The sequence below is a fragment of the Hypanus sabinus genome, chromosome 3 (genome assembly GCF_030144855.1).
Source record: "Hypanus sabinus isolate sHypSab1 chromosome 3, sHypSab1.hap1, whole genome shotgun sequence".
Taxonomy (NCBI): domain Eukaryota; kingdom Metazoa; phylum Chordata; class Chondrichthyes; order Myliobatiformes; family Dasyatidae; genus Hypanus; species Hypanus sabinus.
The window spans coordinates 99071017-99093659 of record NC_082708.1 but is presented as its reverse complement, the minus strand read 5'-3'; positions in this window follow the sequence as shown (position 1 = coordinate 99093659).

The following is a 22643-nucleotide window of genomic DNA, read 5'->3' as shown; positions in this document are numbered from 1 at the left end:
CTTGCAGACAGTCCCAGAAATGAACTCATAACAGACAGTCCCAGAATTGAACTCCCTACAGACAGAATCAGAAATGAACTCCTTGCAGACAGTCCCAGAACTGAACTCCTTACAGCCTGTATTAGAAATGAACTCATAACAGACAGCACCAGAAATGAACTCCTTACAGACAGTTCCAGAACTGAACTCCTTACAGACTGTATTAGAAATGAACTCATAACAGACAACACCAGTATTGAACTCCTTACAGACAGTCCCAGAATTGAACTCCTTACAGACAGTATCAGAATTGAACACCTTACATACTGTCCCAGAATTGAACTCCTTACATACAATATCAGAATTGAACTCCTTACTGACAGTCCCAGAATTGCACTCCTTACAGACCGTATCAGAATTGCACTCCTTACAGACAGTATCTGAATTGAACTCCTTACAGACAGTCCCAGAATTGAAATCCTTCCAGACAGAATCAGAAAACAACTGCTTCCAGACTTTTCCCAGAATTGAACTCCTTACATACAGTATCAGAATTGAACTCCTTGCAGACAGGCCCAGAATTGAACTCCTTACAGACAGTCCCTGAATTGATCTCCTTACGGACAGTATCAGATTTGAACTCCTTACAGGCTGTTCCAGAATTGAACTCCTTCCAGACTGTGCCAGAAATGAGCTCCTTATATATAGTATCAGAATGGAACTCCTTTCAGACAATCCCAGAATTGAACTCCCTACAGACAGTCCAAGAATTGAACTCCTTACAGACAGTCCCAGATTTGAACTCCTTACAGACAGACCCAGAATTGAACTCCTTACAGTCCGTATCAGAATTGCACTCCTTACGGACGGTATCAGAACTGAAGACCTTACATACTGACCCAGAATTGAACTCCTTACGGACAGTCCCAGAATTGCACTCCTTACAGTCTGTATCAGAATTGCACTCCTTACAGACAGTATCTGAATTGAACTCCTTACAGACAGTCCCAGAATTGAACTCCTTCCAGACAGAATCAGAAAAGAACTGCTTCCAGACTGTCCCAGAATTGAACTCCTTACATACAGTATCAGAATTGAACTCCTTGCAGACAGTCCCAGAATTGAACTACTTACAGACAGTCCCAGAATTGAATTACTTACAGACAGTCCCAGAATTGAACTCCTTACAGACTGTGCCAGAATTGAACTCCGTACAGTCAGTCCCAGAATTGAACTCCTTACAGACAGTCCCAGATTTGAACTCCTTACAGACTGTCCCAGAATTGGACTCCTTTCTGATCGTGTCAGAATTGAACTCCTTCCAGATATTCCCAGAACTGATCTCCTTACAGACAGTCCCAGAACTGATCTCCTTACAGACAGTTCTTGAAATGAACACCTTACAGACAGTCCCAGAATTGAACTTCATACAGACTGTATCAGAATTGAACTCCTTACAGCCTGTCCCATAAATGATCTCCTTGCAGACAGTCCCAGAAGTGAACTCCTTACAGACAGTCCCAGAACTGAACTCCTTACAGACTGTATCAGAATTGAACTCATAACAGACAGCACCAGAATTGATCTCCTTACAGACAGTCCCAGAATTGAACTCCCTATAGACAGAATCAGAAATGAACTGCTTCCAGACTGTCCCAGAATTGAACTCCTTACATAGAGTATCAGAATTGAACTCCTTGCAGTCAGTCCCAGAATTGAACTCCTTACAGCCAGTTCCAGAACTGAACTCCTTACAGACTGTATTAGAAATGAACTCATAACAGACAGCACCAGAATTGAACTCCTTGCAGACCGTCCCAGAATTGGACTCCTTACAGACGGTATCAGAATTGAACTCTTTACAGACAGTCCCAGAATTGAACTCCATACAGTCCGTATCAGAATTGCACTCCTTACAATCAGTATTTGAGTTGTAATCCTTACATACAGTATCAGAATTGAACTCCTTCCAGATATTCCCAGAATTGATCTCCTTACAGACAGTTCCAGAACTGAACTCCTTACAGACTGTATTAGAAATGAACTCATAACAGACAGTCCCAGTATTGAACTCCTTACAGACAGTTCCAGAACTGAACTCCTTACAGACGGTATTAGAAATGAACTCATAACAGACAGCACCAGAATTGAACTCCTTACTGACAGTCCCAGAATTAAAATGCTTACTGACAGTCCCAAAATTGAACTCGTTACAGGCAGTCCCAGAATTAAACGCCTTGCAGACAGTCACAGGTTCCTGAACTGAGCTCCTTACAGGCAGTCCCAGAACTGATCTCCTTACAGACAGTTCTTGAAATGAACACCTTACAGACAGTCCCAGAATTGAACTTCATACAGACAGTATCAGAATTGAACTCCTTACAGCCCGTCCCATAAATGATCTCCTTGCAGACAGTCCCAGAAGTGAACTCCTTACAGCCAGTTCCAGAACTGAACTCTTTACAGACTGTATTAGAAATGAACTCATAACAGACAGTCCCAGAATTGAACTCCTTACAGCCAGTTCCAGAACTGAACTCCTTACAGACTGTATTAAAAATGAACTCATAACAGACAGCACCAGAATTGAACTCCTTGCAGACCGTCCCAGAATTGGACTCCTTACAGACGGTATCAAAATTGAACTCTTTACAGACAGTCCCAGAATTAAATTCCTAACAGACAGTATCAGAATTGCACTTCTTACAGACAGAATCTGAATTGAACTCCTTACAGACAGTCCCAGAATTGATCTCCTTACAGACCGTCCCAGAATTGGACTCCTTACAGACGGTGTCAGAATTGAATTCCTTACAGACCGCACCAGAATTGAACTCAGTACAGCAAGTCCCAGAATTGAACTCCTTACTGTCAGTATCAGATTTGAACTCCTTACATACTGTCCCAGAATTCCACTCCTTGAAAACTGTCCCAGAATTGTACTCCTTACAGACAGTTCCAGAATTGAACTCCTTACAGTCAGTCCCAGAATTGAACTCCTTACAGACAGTCCCAGATTTGAACTCCTTACAGACTGTCCCAGAATTGGACTCCTTACAGACAGTCCCAGATTTGGACTCCTTACATACAGTCCCAGATTTGAACTCCTTACAGACTGTCCCAGAATTGGACTCCTTTCTGACTGTGTCAGAATTGAACTCCTTTCAGACTGTGCCAGAAATGAACTCCTTATAGATAGTATCAGAATTGAACTCCTTACGGACAGTCCCAGAATTGAACTCCATACAGTCCGTATCAGAATTGCACTCCTTACAGTCAGTATTTGAGTTGTAATCCTTACAGACAGTCCCAGAATTGAACTCCTTACAGTCAGTCCCAGAATTGAACTCCTTACAGACAGTCCCAGATTTGAACTCCTTACAGACTGTCCCAGAATTGGACTCCTTTCTGACGGTGTCAGAATTGAGCTCCTTTCAGACTGTGCCAGAAATGAACTCCTTATAGATAGTATCAGAATTGAACTCCTTACGGACAGTCCCAGAATTGAACTCCATACAGTCCGTATCAGAATTGCACTCCTTACAGTCAGTATTTGAGTTGTAATCCTTACAGACAGTTCCAGAATTGAACTCCTTACAGACAGAATCAGAAATGAACTCCTTGCAGACAGTCCCAGAAATGAACTCATAACAGACAGTCCCAGAATTGAACTCCCTACAGACAGAATCAGAAATGAACTCCTTGCAGACAGTCCCAGAACTGAACTCCTTACAGCCTGTATTAGAAATGAACTCATAACAGACAGCACCAGAAATGAACTCCTTACAGACAGTTCCAGAACTGAACTCCTTACAGACTGTATTAGAAATGAACTCATAACAGACAACACCAGTATTGAACTCCTTACAGACAGTCCCAGAATTGAACTCCTTACAGACAGTATCAGAATTGAACACCTTACATACTGTCCCAGAATTGAACTCCTTACATACAATATCAGAATTGAACTCCTTACGGACAGTCCCAGAATTGCACTCCTTACAGACCGTATCAGAATTGCACTCCTTACAGACAGTATCTGAATTGAACTCCTTACAGACAGTCCCAGAATTGAAATCCTTCCAGACAGAATCAGAAAACAACTGCTTCCAGACTTTTCCCAGAATTGAACTCCTTACATACAGTATCAGAATTGAACTCCTTGCAGACAGGCCCAGAATTGAACTCCTTACAGACAGTCCCTGAATTGATCTCCTTACGGACAGTATCAGATTTGAACTCCTTACAGGCTGTTCCAGAATTGAACTCCTTCCAGACTGTGCCAGAAATGAGCTCCTTATATATAGTATCAGAATGGAACTCCTTTCAGACAATCCCAGAATTGAACTCCCTACAGACAGTCCAAGAATTGAACTCCTTACAGACAGTCCCAGATTTGAACTCCTTACAGACAGACCCAGAATTGAACTCCTTACAGTCCGTATCAGAATTGCACTCCTTACGGACGGTATCAGAACTGAAGACCTTACATACTGACCCAGAATTGAACTCCTTACGGACAGTCCCAGAATTGCACTCCTTACAGTCTGTATCAGAATTGCACTCCTTACAGACAGTATCTGAATTGAACTCCTTACAGACAGTCCCAGAATTGAACTCCTTCCAGACAGAATCAGAAAAGAACTGCTTCCAGACTGTCCCAGAATTGAACTCCTTACATACAGTATCAGAATTGAACTCCTTGCAGACAGTCCCAGAATTGAACTACTTACAGACAGTCCCAGAATTGAATTACTTACAGACAGTCCCAGAATTGAACTCCTTACAGACTGTGCCAGAATTGAACTCCGTACAGTCAGTCCCAGAATTGAACTCCTTACAGACAGTCCCAGATTTGAACTCCTTACAGACTGTCCCAGAATTGGACTCCTTTCTGATCGTGTCAGAATTGAACTCCTTCCAGATATTCCCAGAACTGATCTCCTTACAGACAATTCCAGAACTGAACTCCTTACAGACTGTATTAGAAATGGACTCATAACAGACAGCACCAGAATTGAACTCCTTACAGACCGTCCCAGAATTGGACTCCTTACAGACGGTATCAGAATTGACCTCTTTACAGACAGTCCCAGAATTAAGTTCCTTACAGACAGTATCAGAATTGAAATCCTTGCAGACAGCACCAGAATTAAACTCATTACAGCAAGTCCCCGGATTGAACTCCTTAAAGACAGTCCCAGATTTGAACTCCTTACAGTCTGTCCCAGAATTGATCTCCTTACAGACAGTTCCAGAACTGAACTCCTTACAGACTGTATTAGAAATGAACTCATAACAGACAGCACCAGAAATGAACTCCTTACAGACAGTTCCAGAACTGAACTCCTTACAGACTGTATTAGAAATGAACTCATAACAGACAACACCAGTATTGAACTCCTTACAGACAGTCCCAGAATTGAACTCCTTACAGACAGTATCAGAATTGAACACCTTACATACTGTCCCAGAATTGGACTCCTTACAGACAGTCCCAGATTTGGACTCCTTACATACAGTCCCAGATTTGAACTCCTTACAGACTGTCCCAGAATTGGACTCCTTTCTGACTGTGTCAGAATTGAACTCCTTTCAGACTGTGCCAGAAATGAACTCCTTATAGATAGTATCAGAATTGAACTCCTTACGGACAGTCCCAGAATTGAACTCCATACAGTCCGTATCAGAATTGCACTCCTTACAGTCAGTATTTGAGTTGTAATCCTTACAGACAGTCCCAGAATTGAACTCCTTACAGTCAGTCCCAGAATTGAACTCCTTACAGACAGTCCCAGATTTGAACTCCTTACAGACTGTCCCAGAATTGGACTCCTTTCTGACGGTGTCAGAATTGAACTCCTTTCAGACTGTGCCAGAAATGAACTCCTTATAGATAGTATCAGAATTGAACTCCTTACGGACAGTCCCAGAATTGAACTCCATACAGTCCGTATCAGAATTGCACTCCTTACAGTCAGTATTTGAGTTGTAATCCTTACAGACAGTTCCAGAATTGAACTCCTTACAGACAGAATCAGAAATGAACTCCTTGCAGACAGTCCCAGAAATGAACTCATAACAGACAGTCCCAGAATTGAACTCCCTACAGACAGAATCAGAAATGAACTCCTTGCAGACAGTCCCAGAACTGAACTCCTTACAGACTGTATTAGAAATGAACTCATAACAGACAGCACCAGAAATGAACTCCTTACAGACAGTTCCAGAACTGAACTCCTTACAGACTGTATTAGAAATGAACTCATAACAGACAACACCAGTATTGAACTCCTTACAGACAGTCCCAGAATTGAACTCCTTACAGACAGTATCAGAATTGAACACCTTACATACTGTCCCAGAATTGAACTCCTTACGTACAATATCAGAATTGAACTCCTTACGGACAGTCCCAGAATTGCACTCCTTACAGTCCGTATCAGAATTGCACTCCTTACAGACAGTATCTGAATTGAACTCCTTACAGACAGTATCATAGTTGAACTCCTTACAGACTGTGCCAGAATTGAACTCTGTACAGTCAGTCCCAGAATTGAACTCCTTACAGACAGTCCCAGATTTGAACTCCTTACAGACTGTTCCAGAATTGGACTCCTTTCTGATGGTGTCAGAATTGAACTCCTTTCTGACAGAACCAGAAATGAACTCCTTACAGACAGTATCAGAATTGAACTCCTTCCAGACATTCCCAGAATTGATCTCCTTACAGACAGTTCCAGAATTGAACTCCGTACAGTCAGTCCCAGAATTGAACTCCTTACAGACAGTCCCAGAATTGGACTCCTTTCTGATGGTGTCAGAATTGAACTCATTTCTGACAGAACCAGAGATGAACTCCTTACGGACAGTATCAGAATTGTACTCCTTACAGACAGTATCAGAATTGAACTCCTTACAGACTGTGCCAGAAATGAACTCCTTATGGATAGTATCAGAATTGAACTCCTTACAGACAGTCCCTGAATTGAATTCCTTACAGACTGTGCCAGAGCTTTAATGGCATCGTGTTATCTATTACACTACCATGGCACCCATTATCCTGTAGATAGTCTATTCACCACTGGAATGAGATGCAGCATTGTGGGAAGAAATACTGATGACTCTCTAGTTAGAGCGTCAGACAGGCAATTTGTGGACTCAGGGAAGAATCACAGATGGTAGTTTGCCTCCCAGGTGCTATGGTCCAGGATGTTTCTGATCACGTCCATGATATCCTGAAGTGGGAAAGTCAACAGCCAGAGGTTGTGGAACATATTGGTACCAATGACATTGGTAGGAAAAGGGAGGAGGTCATGAAAACAGACTACCAGGAGTTAGGAAGGAAGTTGAGAAGCAGGTCCTCAAAGGTAGTATTCTCAGGATTACTGCCAGTGCCACATGACATTGTGTATAGCAATAGAATGAGGTGGAGGATAAATTTGTGGCTGAGGGATTGGAGTATGGGGCAGGGATTCAGGTTTCTAGATTATTGGGACCTCTTTTGGGGCAGGTGTGACCTGTACAAAATGGACGGGTTGCACTTGAATCCCAGGGGGACCAATATCCTGGCAAGGTGGTTTGCTAAGGTTAACGAGGAGGATTTAAACTAGAATTGCTGGGGGGTGGGAACCAATCTGAAGAGATGGAGGAACGGGTAATTAGCTCACAAATAGTGGAAGCTTGGAGTGTGAAAGGGAGAATAGGCGGGTGATAGAGAAGGGATACGCTCAGACCAATGGTTTGAGATGTATCTATTATAATGCAAGAAGCATCATGAATAAAACAGATGAGCTTAGAGCGTGGATCAGTACTTGGAGCTATGATATTGTGGATATTACAGAGACTTGGATGGCTCAGAGGCAGAACTGGTTACTTAGAGTGCCAGGCTTCAGAAACAACAGGGAAGGAAGCATGAGGTGGGGGTGTGGCACTGTTGATCAGAGATAGTGTCACGGCTGTAGAAAAGGAGGGAGTCATGGAGGGATTGTCTACTGAGTCTCTGTGGGTGCAAGTTAAGAACAGAAACGGGTCAATAACTCTACTGGGTGTTTTTTATAGATCACCCAATAGTAACAGGGCCATCAAGGAGCAGATTGGGAGACTGATTCTGGAAAGGTATAATAATAACAGGGTTGTTGTGGTGGGAGATGTTAATTTCCCAAATATTGATTGGAAGCTCCCTAAAGCAAGGGATTTAGATGGAGTGTAGCTTGTTAGGTGTACATATATGTATATAAGCCTACAAGAGGAGAGGCTATACTTGATCTGGTATTGAGAAATGAACCTGGTCAGGTGACAGGTCTCTCAGTGGGAGAACATTTTGGAGATAGTGATCATAATTCTAACTCCTTTACCATAGCATTGGAGTGGGATAGGGACAAGTTAGGAAAGTGTTAGTAAAGTCTTGATGAAGGGTCTCAGCCCGAAACATTGACTGCTCGTTTCCATGGATGCTGCCCAACCTGCTGAGTTCCTCCAGCTTTTTGTATGTGTTGCTAGGAAAGTTTTTAATTGGAGTAAGGGGAAGTATGAAGCTATCAGGCAGGAACTTGAAAGCTCAAATTGGGAACAGATGTTCTCAGGGAAATGTACGGCAAGAATGTGGCAAATGTTCAGGGGATATTTGTGTGACGTTCTGCATACGTATGTTCCAATGAGACAGGGTAAGAATGGTAAGGTATAGGAACCATGGTGTACAAAGGCTGTTGAAAATCTAGTCAAGAAGAAAAAAAAGTTTATGAAAGGTTCAAAAAACTACATAGTGATAGAGATCTGGAAGATTATAAGGCTTGCAGGAAGGAGTTTAAGAATGAAATTAGGAGAGCCAGAAGGGGCCATGAGAAGGCCTTGGTGAGCAGGATTAAAGAAAACCCCAAGGCATTCTACAAGTATGTAAAAAGCAAGTGGATAAGACGTGAGAGAATAGCACCAATCAAGTGTGACAGTGGGAAAATGTGTATGGAAACTTAAGAGGTAGCAGAGGTACTTAATGAATACTTTGCTTCAGTATTCACTACGGAAAAGGATTTTGGTGACTGTAGGGTTGACTTACAGCAGATTGAAAAGCTTGAGCATATAGATATTAAGAAAGAGGATGTGCTGAAACTTTTGAAAAGCATCAAGTTGGATATGTCTCCAGGACTGGACGAGATGTATCCCAGGCTACTGTGAGAGGTGAGGGAGGAGATTGCTGAGCCTCTGGCAATGATCTTTGCATCATCAATGGGGACGGGAGAGGTTCCGGAGGATTGGAGGGTTGTGGATGTTGTTCCCTTATTCAGGAAAGGGAGTAGGGATAACCCAGGAAATTATAGACCAGTGAGTCTTACTTCAGTGGTTGGTAAGTTGATGGAAAAGATCCTGAAAGGCAGGATTTATGAACATTTGGAGAGGCATAATATGATTAGGAATAGGCAGTATGGCTCTGTCAAAGGCAGGTCATGCCTTACCAGCCTGATTGAATTTTTTGAAGATGTGGCTGAACACGTTGATGAAGGTAGACAATAGATGTGATGTATATGGATTTCACCAATGCATTTGATAAGGTATCCCATGCAAGGCTTATTGAGAAAGTAAGGAGGCATGGGATCCAAGGGGACATTGCTTTGTGGATCCAGTATTGGCTTGCCTACAGAAGACAAAGTGTGGTTGTAGACGGGTCATATTCTGCATGGAGGTCAGTCACCATTGGGGAGCCTCAGGGATCTGTTCTGGGACTCTTACTCTTTGTGATTTTCATAAATGACCTGAATGAGGAAGTGGAGGGATGGGTTAGTAAATTTGCTGATGATACAAATGTTGGAGGTGTTGTGGATAGTGTGGAGGGCTGTCAGAGGTTACGGTGGGACATCAATAGGATGCAAAACTGGGCTGAGAAGTGGCAGATGGAGGTCAACCCAGATAAGTGCGAGGTAGTTCATTTTGGTAGGTCCAATATGATGGCAGAGTATAGTATTAATGGTAAGACTCTTGGTAGTATGGAGGATCAGAGGGATCTTGGGGTCTGAGTCCATAGGACGCTCAAAGCGGCTACGCAGATTGACTCTGTGGTTAAGAAGGCGTATGGTGTATTGGTCTTCATCAATCGTGGAATTGCATTTAAGAGCCGAGAGGTAATGTTGCAGCTATATAGGACCTTGGTCAGACCCCACTTAGAGTACTGTGCTCATTTCTGGTCACCTCATTACAGGAAGGATGTGGAAACTATAGAAAAGATGCAGAGGAGATGATCTGATAGAGATGTATAAAATGATGAAAGGCATTGATCTTGTGGATAGTAAGAGGCTTTTTCCCAAGGCTGAAATGGCTAGCATGAGGGGGCACAGTTTTAAGGTGCCTGGAAGTAGGTACAGAAGTGATTTCAGGGTTAAGATTTTTACGCAGAGAGTGGTGAGTCTGTGGTATGGGCTGCTGGTGGTAGTGGTGGAGGCAGATATGATAGGGTTGTTAAAGAGACTCCTGGGTAGGTACATGGAGCTTAGAAAAAATAGAGGGCTATGGGTAACGCTGGGTAATTGCTAAAGTACATGTTCAGCACAGCATTGTGGATTGAAGGGCCTGTATTGTGCTGTAGTTTTTCTATGTTGTTATGTTTCCAAATCTCGTAATGAGATTGGCTTTGTAGTGGACCATTGATTAGGACCATGCATGCATGCCATTATGAAGCATCATGTGATGCAGAAGGATTCCAATAGGCAACTGAATTTAAGGGAGCTTGTCCACATTCCCACTCTGTAGCTTGAATTGAAAGCTTAATTGAGGTTGAAAAAGACCAATCATATAGGTTGGCAATGTGTCCTGCATCGCCCTTGGAATCAACACAGATTGAAGAACATGTCCACTGAGGCTCAAGCTGGATCCACAGTTCAATTTGGGGAGCAGCTGTCTTGCCACTGGGCGGAGGTGGCTGAGGAATACCCTAGCAATGACCTTTCCTGCAGCAAAGAGCAAACCTTTTCATAATACCCACCATTATTTTTGTCTCCTTTCCTGGAAAACAAAACCCATACTGCGAGTGTTGAAGTTTTTTCTAACCAAATTTCTGAGGCAATAATCCTCATGCCTCAGGATTATTATAAACCCTGTAGGTCTCATTGCATTGAAGGCCCCAAGCTGGAAATATTCAAAGGATTTTCAAAACAATTCATCAAAGCTCAGAGCTTAGAAATGGTTCTGTCCCAGGTAAGACCTGGTGCAATATTCTATTGTGTGCATTTCTCAGAGCAACTTGACAAAGTAAGCACTAAGTACATTATGAGTGCAAAGACTTTTCAACTATCATTGACAGGCAAGCAGAGAGACTTAAGTCAATGAAGGAGAAGAGTTGCAGTGAGACAGGGAATTATCAATCACAAACCTGCCTTGCTATCAACAGCTCCCGCACCCCTCTTTGCCCTTAGGTGCAAAAGAACTTGCTGTTCACTCTCAGTTCTACATCCATACCAATAATGTTCAGTCTACTGAGAATCCTGCTTTGGTAAGAGGCAATTCCTCTCCAACCATCATAAAAATTGAATAAACTTCCTGGTCCGTCAAACCTGCCCTGTAATTGAATATGGTCACGGCTAAGCTGCCCTATTTTTCATCTCTCCTATGCCAGCTCACCATAAAGTAAATATATCTTCCAAAAATATATTTACTAAACCTTTAAATACCCCTAATGACCTAGCGCCACAATTCCCTGGGGTGAAGAATTCCTTATATTTAGAAAATAATTTCTCTCTCTCTCTCTCTCTCTCTCCTTCCATCTCCTTCTTTCTTTCACTTTTTTTTTTCTCGGACAATTTTCTGAGCCTAGGGGTTTGTGAATTCTAGAAGCTTTTTATATATGCACCTCAATCACATTTAAACCCTTCACACCTCACTCTGCTTCCCAGTAGGAAAGCATCTTTCAAGAGAGCATGCCTTGCTTTGAATCTTGCCTGCAAGTTTAGAAGTTCAGCTTCACCAGGGAAATACTGCTGCAAAATCACAGGGTGGCTTAAGTCGGGTCTCACAGTTCAGGAATATCCATCCTTTGATATAGCATGGTAAAGAAGTAACATCATATAACAACATGCTTCCATTTGTCTGAGATTTGTTTTCCGGTGAGATACTGCTTTGAGGATTCACCAAGTTATGTATTAAAAGTAATTTAATGATGTATATAATAGAGCTCTACCAGTCAAAGTATTGCAAAGAAAAGCAAATTTTCTGAATTTTTACTATAATCTTATACAATTATGGCAGTAGTATTACTTTAATCCTACATAAAACTTTATAAATAAATAGGTAAGCAACTGAGCAAGGGGTGGGATGGTAGTATAGTGGTTAGCACAATGCTTGACACTTCAGGCAAAGCGTTCAAATCCCACCACTGTCTATAAGGAGCTTGTACCTTCTCCCCGTGCCTGCGCGCATTTCTTCTGGGTGCTCTGGTTTCCTCCCACAGTCTAAAGACAGTCCAGTTGGTAGGTTAATTGGTCATTGTAAATTGTCCTGTGATTGGGCTGGGGTTAAGTCGGGATTTGCTGGGGGGATGTGACTCGAAGGGCCTACTGCAATCAGTAAATAAGTAGTAATAATTAGTTGAGTAAGGGTTAAAACAATCAAAAATCTTTTTATTACTAGCTTTCAAATGTCATCAAAAAGGAAGAACAGAAGCTGATTCATCTGGTACTGTATGACATGTTTCCTTTATTTTATGTAAAGAAGGAAACGTAATTATGAGAACCAGCAGTGGGAACTGACTACACAAAGAATTGCTCACGTATAACACATTAATTCAGAATAGTTCAAGTTCCTGGCTTTTAACATGACCATACCCAGAGTAAAATCAAAAGCTTCTTTTATAAGCTAAGGATAATGCTCTAATTAAGATTTTTTTTCTCATTCTCCATCAGTCACATGCAAACAAGTCAAACAAGTAGTCAAATATTTACCAGACTCACATAATATCGAATTGTCATGAACTGCTTGTTATTGAATGCTTTTTGTCCATACAAAATTATGCTGCAAGAATGAGTTCCTTTGTGGTTATAGAAATTGATAAACAAATTAATAACAAAGGGAAAACTGCCTTCTCCCAAACAGTAGGAGAGATAGCAACACACACAAAATGCTGGTGGAACACAGCAGGCCAGGCAGTATCTATAGGGAGAAGCACTGTTGACGTTTTGGGCCAAAACCCTTCGTCAGGACAGGACCTTTCATTGGAGAGATGTTGGCTTGGAGATGGTCAAAAACTTGCATGGGTGATTTCTGCACACACTCAGTAATTTAGGAATCTCTTTGTCCGAAAACACAAATTGGAATCCTGGAGCTATACACCATTATACCTACCTTGTTGTGCCAAGGTCACGTGTAGTCAGACATCTGTATAGATGGTCAAAACAATGGACAATGTTTCATCTTCTGAGATGCAGAGAACCTGAGATTTATTTATTGCAGGAAAGATGCATAGTTACATCATAGTCTAGCAATCTGAGGCCTGCAAGAAACTATTATCTTCACAGGCCTTGAGGTTATGCAAGATCACCACAAGTAACAAAGGATACACACAACAGTTGGTATCTCAGTTTTAGACAACCTGGACATGGCTTTCCAAGTAGAGCCAATATGGGGCAAGTGACCAATTAAAGAAGTTTACTATCATTGTACTAGCAATAACATTTAGGGTTCTAACTGTAGCATCACAATTCTATCCATAAATTTTAACTCTCATTTTGTTATTTATGCTATAGATTAAAAGGTGCTGCAATGGATTTCGATTTTCTAAGAGTAATGATAAATTAAGAGGTGTTTTACAGACCTATCACCTAACAAGAATTATTGAAATTGGGATTTAATTTAAGAAAGGAGCTTTCATAGGTTACAGACCCAATATTATGAGCTGTAAAAAATACCATCAATTAATTACAAAACCAAACTGTTTTGCAATAGACTGCAGCTAAATTGCACAAAATGTCACAATTTCTGTCAACACGAACAAACTCCTAGCCACTCTTGGCTGCTCCTTTGGTCTAATTTTACTATTTCCATCAAATGTCATTTCTCTATTTATAACTCCAGAGCTCCATCTTTCTCATTTCTTCCTTGTTCTGATGTTTCACACCTTAATTTGCCTGCACTCTGGTTACCAGCCAGGACTGGATGAACAGACGTATGTTTGTAAGCTTTCACTTTCTGCGCTCCATGAAGATTCTATCAGTCATGCCCCCACTCTCCCCCCCATCTACTAGTAACTGTAACTACAATGTTCTCTCCCTTCCCCATTGACCATCAACCAACCTGCTGACCATGAAATTAACTTCACTGATCACCACTCTGCCTGTTCCTCTTGGATTCTGCCAAAGAATCTACAATTGCTTTCTCTCTCCACATTTCCCTCCATCTTTCTGCCATATTGAAAATGCGCTCCTTGCCATTTTTGGTCTTATTGTAGATGAGTCTGGCTCTGCAGCTAGAAGATAGGGTGGGGGAGTAGTAGAGAAGAGGGGTAGTAATAGAAAATTCATAAGGTAGGGGAATAGACAGGTCTTGAAAGAGATACTTAGATGGTTTGTTGCCTCCCATGTGCCAGGGTCAAGGATGTCTCCACAGCATTCTAAAGGGGATGGGTGAATAGCCAAAAATTGTGGACCATGTTACATATTGGTACCAATGACATAAGTTGGAAAAGGGGTGAGATCCTGAAGAGTGAATATCGAGAGCAAGGTAGGAAGCTAAAAAGCCAGATATCAGGGGTTGTAATTTCTGGATTTCTGCCTGTGCCACACACCAGTGAGGGTAAGAATAGGATAATATGGTAGATTAATGTTTTTCTGAAGAAGTGGTGCATATTTGTGGATCATTGGGATTTCTTCTGGGAAAGGTATGACCTGTACAAAAAGGATGAGTTACACCCGAACTTGAGCATGATCAATAGCCTTGTGGGCAGATTTGCTACAGCTGTGGGGAGGTTTTAAACTAGCTTGGCAGGGAGGTGGAAAGCAGAGTGATCGGTTAGAGGGTGGAGCAGCTGATGCTAATATAGATGCAATGTGTGGAGAGACTGAGAGGAAGGATAGACAGTGGATAGGGTATAAACACAGATGGATTGAAATATATATTTTAATGTGAGAAGTATTAGGAACAAGGGTGATGAAGTTAGACTATGGATCAGTACATGGGACTATGACATTGTAGCCATTAGAGACTTGGCTGTCACAAGAGCGAGAATGCCGGCTGGATGTTCAGGGATTCAGGTGTTTCAAAAGGGACAGGGAAGAAGGTAAAAGAAGTGGCGGACTAGTATTGCTAATCAGTGATAGTATCACAGCAGCAGGAAGAGGTGATGCCATGGAGGGATTGCTGACTGTGTCAGTGTGGGTAGAAGTCAGAAACAGGAAAGGAGTATTTCAAGGACTGCAATAGTAATAGAAACACTGAGGTGCAGATCAGGATGCAGATATTGTAAAGGCACAGAGTTATTGTCATGGGAGATGTCAACTTTTGTAAAATTTATTGGCACCTCTTTAGTGCAAAAGGTTTAAATTCAAAGAGATTTGGGACATCTAGTCAAAACAAAAAACTACCTCAAGTAAGGTTTAGGAAGCAAGGATCAGACAGACACAGCTCGAGAGTTACAAGGTAGCCAAGAAGCAACTGAAGAAAAGACTTATGAGAGGTAGAGGGGGACTTGAGAGAGCATTGGATAGCAGCATTAAGGAAAACTCTGAGGTGTTCAACACATATATGAAGAACAGGCTGATGTCTATTCTGAGGGTAAGATAGTAAACAAATGCATGGAGTCGGAGGAGGAAGGAAAGGTCCTTAATGAATAATTTGCTTCAATATTTACCTGTGAGAGGGACCTTGACATATGTGAAAACAGTGTAGAACAGGCAATATGCTGGGATATGTCAAGGTTACGAAAGAGGATGTGTTGAAGCATTAAAAAAAAATATTGGGATAGATCAGTCTTTGGGGCTGGACAAAATATAATTTGGCTTACTAGGAAAGTGAGGGAAGAAGTTACTGTGCTTTGGTTGAAGACCTTGGCATCCACACTGGCCACAGGAATAGTCCCAGAAGATTGAGGATGACAAATATTATCCCTTTGTTGAAGAATGGTAATAGGGATGATCCAGGAAATTATAGATCAATAGGTCTTACGTCAGTGGCGCGCATATTATTATTGGAGAGGATTCTTAGAGACAGGATTTCTAAGTATTTGGAGAAGCAAAGGGAAAGTCAACATATCTTTGCGAAGGGCAAGTTGTGACTCAAGAGCCAAATTGAATTATTTGAGGAAGTGATGAAGGTAGAGCAATGGATGTGGTGTATATGGAGTTTAGTAAAGCATTCAACAAGCTTCCCACGGTCAGCTCATTCAGAAAGACAGGAGGCATGGGATCCAGGCTGCATGGAAAAGGAATTGGCTTGTTCTCAGAAGACAGAGGGTGGTTGTAGATAAGCCATATTCTGCCTGGAGGTTGCTGACCAGTTGTGTTCTTCAGGATCTGTTCTGGGACCATTCTTAGTCCAAGGCCACCATCAGTCAGATTTGGTACCAGCAACATCGCAGGAGTTGCCACTCAGCATTGAACTCAATGCAGGACTGCCTTAGGGACTCCAGCTCCGGACTTTTCTCTCAGTGCTTACTCCTGAAGTCTTCCCCATGAATGGGTATAGCTGCAAGGCAGCGGAAATTTGAGATCAGAACAGTCCTTTTTCTAGATGAGCTGCCAACCATGGCGGACAAGCTCCATCTGCCCAAAGTGATGGTCTTAAGGCACCAGAAACCCGCCTTTCCCCTTTCTCCTGTCTGTAGAAACAGTTCCACCGGGCTTAGTAGTGAAACCACACATGAAGGCCAGGAGCTGAACTTGGATATCAGAGGCTATTTGAAGCACATGCAATTGGGAGTATTTAATAGGTAGTGTGAGCTTGTCTCCATTACCAACCCCAGTTACAACAACCTTAAGGAACCACTGGCACCACTCCTCGTATGAATATTATAAATGGCTTGGCTGAGGAAGTAGAGAGATGGATTAGTGGGTTTGCAAATGATGGTGCTGTTATGGATAGTATACAAGGCTGTCATAGTTTACAATGGAACGTTGGTAGGATGCAGAGAAGTGGCAGATGGAGGTCAATACGGAAATGCGTGAAGTGATTCACTTTTGAAGGTAGAAGATGAAGGCAGAATACAGTGCTCGTGGCGGGATTCTTAGCAGTGCAAAGGAACAGCGGGATCTTGGGGTCCATGTCCTTAGAGTGGAGTACTACAGCACAGAGTCGGCCCTTCAGCCCATCTAGTCATCACTGATCTGCAATTCTGCATCAAGTTGCACCCAGACCCTTCCATTCCATGTATTTATCCAAATTTCTCTTAAATGTTGAAATTGAGCCCTCATCTAGTACTTACACTGGCAGCTTGTTACACACTCTCACCACCCTCTAAGTGAAGAAGTTCCCTCTCATGTTCCTCTTAAATATTTCACCTTTCACCCTTAATCCATGACCTTTAGCTCAAGTCTCACACAATGTAAATGCCTGTTTTACGTAAATGCCTGTTTTACGTTTACGTCCCTCATAATTTTGTATACTTCTATCAAATCTCCCCTCATTCTCCAATGCTCAAGGAAAAGAACTATCCTAAACACAAAGTAAATTTTTTCAAAGTACATTTATTATCAAAGTATGCTTATCAAAGTTTCATGGGTGGAAATGGCTTATACTAAAGTACGCAATTTTAGATGATTGGAGAAAAGTATGGGTGGGGTGTCAGATGTATGTTTTTTACACTGAGAGTGGTAAGTGTATGGAATGCGTTGCCAGGGCTGGTGGTGGAGGCAGATACATTACAGGTGTTTAAGATTGGCATATGGATGAAAAAAAAGTGGAGAGCTACTTTATGCGGGAGAGAAGTGTTAGACTGATCTTCGAGTAGATCAGCACAACATCGTGGGTCAAAGGCCCTGTATTCTGTCATACTCTTCTATGTTCTATGATTTAATTGATATTATTGTTTAGATTATCTTAGCTCATCAAGGATAAACCTTGTCATTTACTGAAGCTATGTCACCTGACTGCATTTTCTATTACACCATTAGATAACATCACCTATATAAAAAAATCACATCTTGATTTTTTTACAACTCATCTCATGTCTTTTCCTTCGAACCTTTGAAGCTTATTCCACTTCCCTCATTTCTTCAATAAAATCCTCCTCTCTGCCCTTCTTCATTCCTCACTCTGAGAGAGATCGTCATTTCTTTCTTATTCCTTTTAGCATAGTAATTCCTCATCCACAGTAAGTTCTATTTGAACTGCCCTTCATCTTTCTCCTCAATTTTCAATGGTTTTCTATCCTCCCTTATCCCTCCATCACCTAAAATGCATAACAAACCTATCTAATTTAAAAACCTTCAGTATCCTTTACCTCTGTCACTCCAATCCTTTTCATTTAAATTTAATATTCAGACATACACACACCACGCATGCACTCATACTTCCCCAATGAACTCCCTCTTGGTACTATCCTTGTAAGTGACACACCAGCCCCTACACCTCCTCCCTCAGGGCCCCAAACAGTCCTTCCAGGTGAGGCACACTTCACACAATCATCTATCATATCTGATGCTCCTAGTGTGACCTCCTGTATATGGGTGAAACCTGTTGTAGATTGGAAGATGGTTTCGCTGAGCACCTACGTTCTATCTGCCAGTAAAAGTGGGATCTCCTGGTAGCCACCCATTTCAATTCAACTTCCTATCCCCATTCCAAAATGTCAGTCCAAGATCATCTCTGTTGTCGTAATGAGGCCAAATTCAGGTTGGACGAGCAACACCTTGTATTCAGTCAGGATAACCTCCAGCCTGATGGCATGAACGTTGATCTCTTGATCTTCTGGGAATTGCCCACACCCCCTCCCCCGCCACTGACTCCATCACCATTCCCAATTCCTATTTCCCTCTCTCACTTTATCTCCTTACTTGCCCATCACCTCCCTTTGGTGCTCTTCCTGCTTCTTTTTCTTCCATGGTTTTCTACCTCTCCTATCAGATTCTCTCCCCTCCAGCACTTCATCTCTTTCACCTTCCCAGCTCTTTACTTTACCCCCTCCCCCTTTCCCAGTTTCACATATCACCTACCACCTTGTACATCTTTCTCCCCTCGTCACCACCCCACCCCCCATAATTACTCTGACTTCTCATTTTTTTCCCCCAGTCCTGATGAAGGGTTTCGGCCCAAAATGTCGACAGTTCACTTTTTTCCATGGATGCTGCTTGACCTGCTGAGTTCCTCCAGTATTTTGTGTGTGTTGCTTGGGATTTGTAGCACCTGCAGTATCTATCATACTTGTCATGCACTCATACTTAATGATTAATCAAGCTGTTTTTGATTTCTAATGTTTGCATGTGTACTGGAAATAACATTAAATAATCTTGAATCTTAAACCTTTAAGACTCTAATCAAAAGCCATCTCTTTGGTCGAACATTTGGTCACTATATATATATATATCTGTTTCTTTGACTTGTCATGCTTCTCTCTGGTATCTTGGAATGATGTTCTCAATTTAAAGTGTTAAATAAATGCAAGTTTTTTTTGTTGAACAGCAGGAACACATCAAAGCCAAAGTCAGAAATGTCAAAGCTGATTTTCTTGTCATATACACAAGTTTATGTATATGCAATGGGAAATATCGTTGCAACAACATCACTGACACACTGCCTTAGAAACAAAATATTCATGAGAAAAACATACATTATACATAAATTATACAAAATTATACAAGAAAGAATACAATTAAAACAAAAAAGTCTGTTGTAGCGCCAGTGCTCAAGATAGTCATAGTGTTGTTATACTGCGTTAGTAATTAGGATTGTACAAGTAGTTCAAGATCTGAATTTTTGAAGGTATTTAGCTAGGCTTTCAAATCCTATAACCATATAACCATATAACAATCACAGCACGGAAACAGGCCATCTCGGCCCTTCTAGTCCGTGCCGAACTCTTAATTTCACCTAGTCCCACCTACCCGCACTCAGCCCATAACCCTCCACTCCTTTCCTGTCCATATACCTATCTAATTTTACCTTAAATGACACAACTGAACTGGCCTCTACTACTTCTACAGGAAGCTCATTCCACACAGCTATCACTCTCTGAGTAAAGAAATACCCCCTCGTGTTTCCCTTAAACTTCTGCCCCCTAACTCTCAAATCATGTCCTCTCGTTTGAATCTCCCCTACTCTCAATGGAAACAGCCTATTCACGTCAACTCTATCTATCCCTCTCAAAATTTTAAATACCTCGATCAAATCCCCCCTCAACCTTCTACGCTCCAATGAATAGAGACCTAACTTGTTCAACCTTTCTCTGTAACTTAAGTGCTGAAACCCAGGTAACATCCTAGTAAATCGTCTCTGCACTCTCTCTAATTTATTGATATCTTTCCTATAATTCGGTGACCAGAACTGCACACAATATTCCAAATTTGGCCTTACCAATGCCTTGTACAATTTTAACATTACATCCCAGCTTCTGTACTCAATGCTTTGATTTATAAAGGCCAGCGTTCCAAAAGCCTTCTTCACCACCCTATCTACATGAGACTCCACTTTCAGGGAACAATGCACTGTTATTCCTAGATCTCTCTGTTCCACTGCATTCCTCAATGCCCTACTATTTACCCTGTATGTTCTATTTGGATTATTCCTGCCAAAATGTAGAACCTCACACTTCTCAGCATTAAACTCCATCTGCCAACGTTCAGCCCATTCTTCTAACCGGCATAAATCTCCCTGCAAGCTTTGAAAACACACCTCATTATCCACAACATCTCCTGCCTTAGTATCATCGGCATACTTACTAATCCAATTTACCACCCCATCATCCAGATCATTTATGTATATTACAAACAACATTGGCCCCAAAACAGATCCCTGAGGCACCCCGCTAGTCACCAGCCTCCATCCCGATAAACAATTATCCACCACTACTCTCTGGCATCTCCCATCTAGCCACTGTTGAATCCATTTTATTACTCCAGCATTAATACCTAACGACTGAACCTTCTTAATTAACCTTCCATGTGGAACTTTGTCAAAGGCTTTGCTGAAGTCCATATAGACTACATCCACTGCCTTACCGTCATCAACATTCCTCGTAACTTCTTCAAAAAAATTCAATAATGTTTGTCAAACATGACCTTCCACGGACAAATCCATGCTGGCTACTCCTAATCAGATCCTGTCTATCCAGATAATTATTAATACTATCTCTAAGAATACTTTCCATTAATTTACCCACCACTGATGTCAAACTGACAGGTCTATAATTGCTAGGCTTACTTCTGGAACCCTTTTTAAACAATGGAACCACATGAGCAATACGCCAATCCTCTGGCACAATCCCCGTTTCTAATGACATCTTAAAGATCTCCGTCAGAGCTCCTGCTATTTCTACACAAACTTCCCTCAAGGTCCTGGGGAATATCCTGTCAGGACCCGGAGATTTATCCACTTTTAAATTTCTTAAAAGCGCCAGTACTTCCACCTCTTTAATTGTCATAGGTTCCATAACTTCCTTACTTGTTTCCCACACCTTACACAATTCAATATCCTTCTCCTTAGTGAATACCGAAGAGAAGAAATCATTCAAAAACTCTCCCATCTCCCTCGGCTCCACACATAGCTGACCACTCTGATTCTCTAAGGGGCCAATTTCATCCCTCACTATCCTCTTGCTTTTAATATAACTGTAGAAACCTTTCGGATTTACTTTCACCTTATTTGCCAAACCGACCTCGTATCTTCTTTTAGCTTTTCTAATCTCTTTCTTAAGATTCCTTTTACATTCTTTATATTCCTTGAGTAATTCCTTTACTCCATGCTGCCTATATCTATTGTAGACATCCCTCTTTTTCAGAACCAAATTTCTAATATCCCTTGAAAACCATGGTGCTTTCAAACCTTTAACCTTTCCTGCCTGATGGTACCTGCAAGAAGCTGTCATGATCCAGATGTTGGGGATTTTTGCTACAAGATGTTGCCTTCTTGAGACACCACCTCATGTAGATACTTTCAATGTTTCAATGTTCAAACTTCAAAGTAAATTTATTATCAAAATACATATATGTCGTCAGATACTACCTGAGATTCATTTTCTTGCAGGTATTCACAGGAGAATACAGAAGCACAGTTAAGTCAATGAAAAACAATACACAACCAAAGACTGACAAATAACCAATCTGCTAAAGAAGGCAGTCTATGCAAATAATAAAAAGCAAATAAATAATACTGAAATGTGAGCTGTAGGGACATTGAAAATGAGTCCATAGGTTGTGGAATCGGTTCAGAGTTGAAGTGAGTGAAGTTATCCACACTGGCTCAGGAGTCTGATAGTTGAAGGGTAATAACTGACCCTGAACCTGGTGGTGAGGGGCCTAAGGCTCCTGTATATCATTACCAATACAGCAGCGGGAGGAGACATGGCCTGGATGGTGCTTTCCAGTCGCAGTGCTTCTTGTAGACTTGCACAGTGATTGGGAGAGCTTTGCTCGTGATGGACTGATAGAGGCTCACTTTTGTTGGCTTTTCTGTTCATATGCATTGGTGTTTCCATACCAACCCATGATGCAACCAGTCAGGATACTCTCCACTCCGCACCTATACAAGTTTGCCAATGTTTT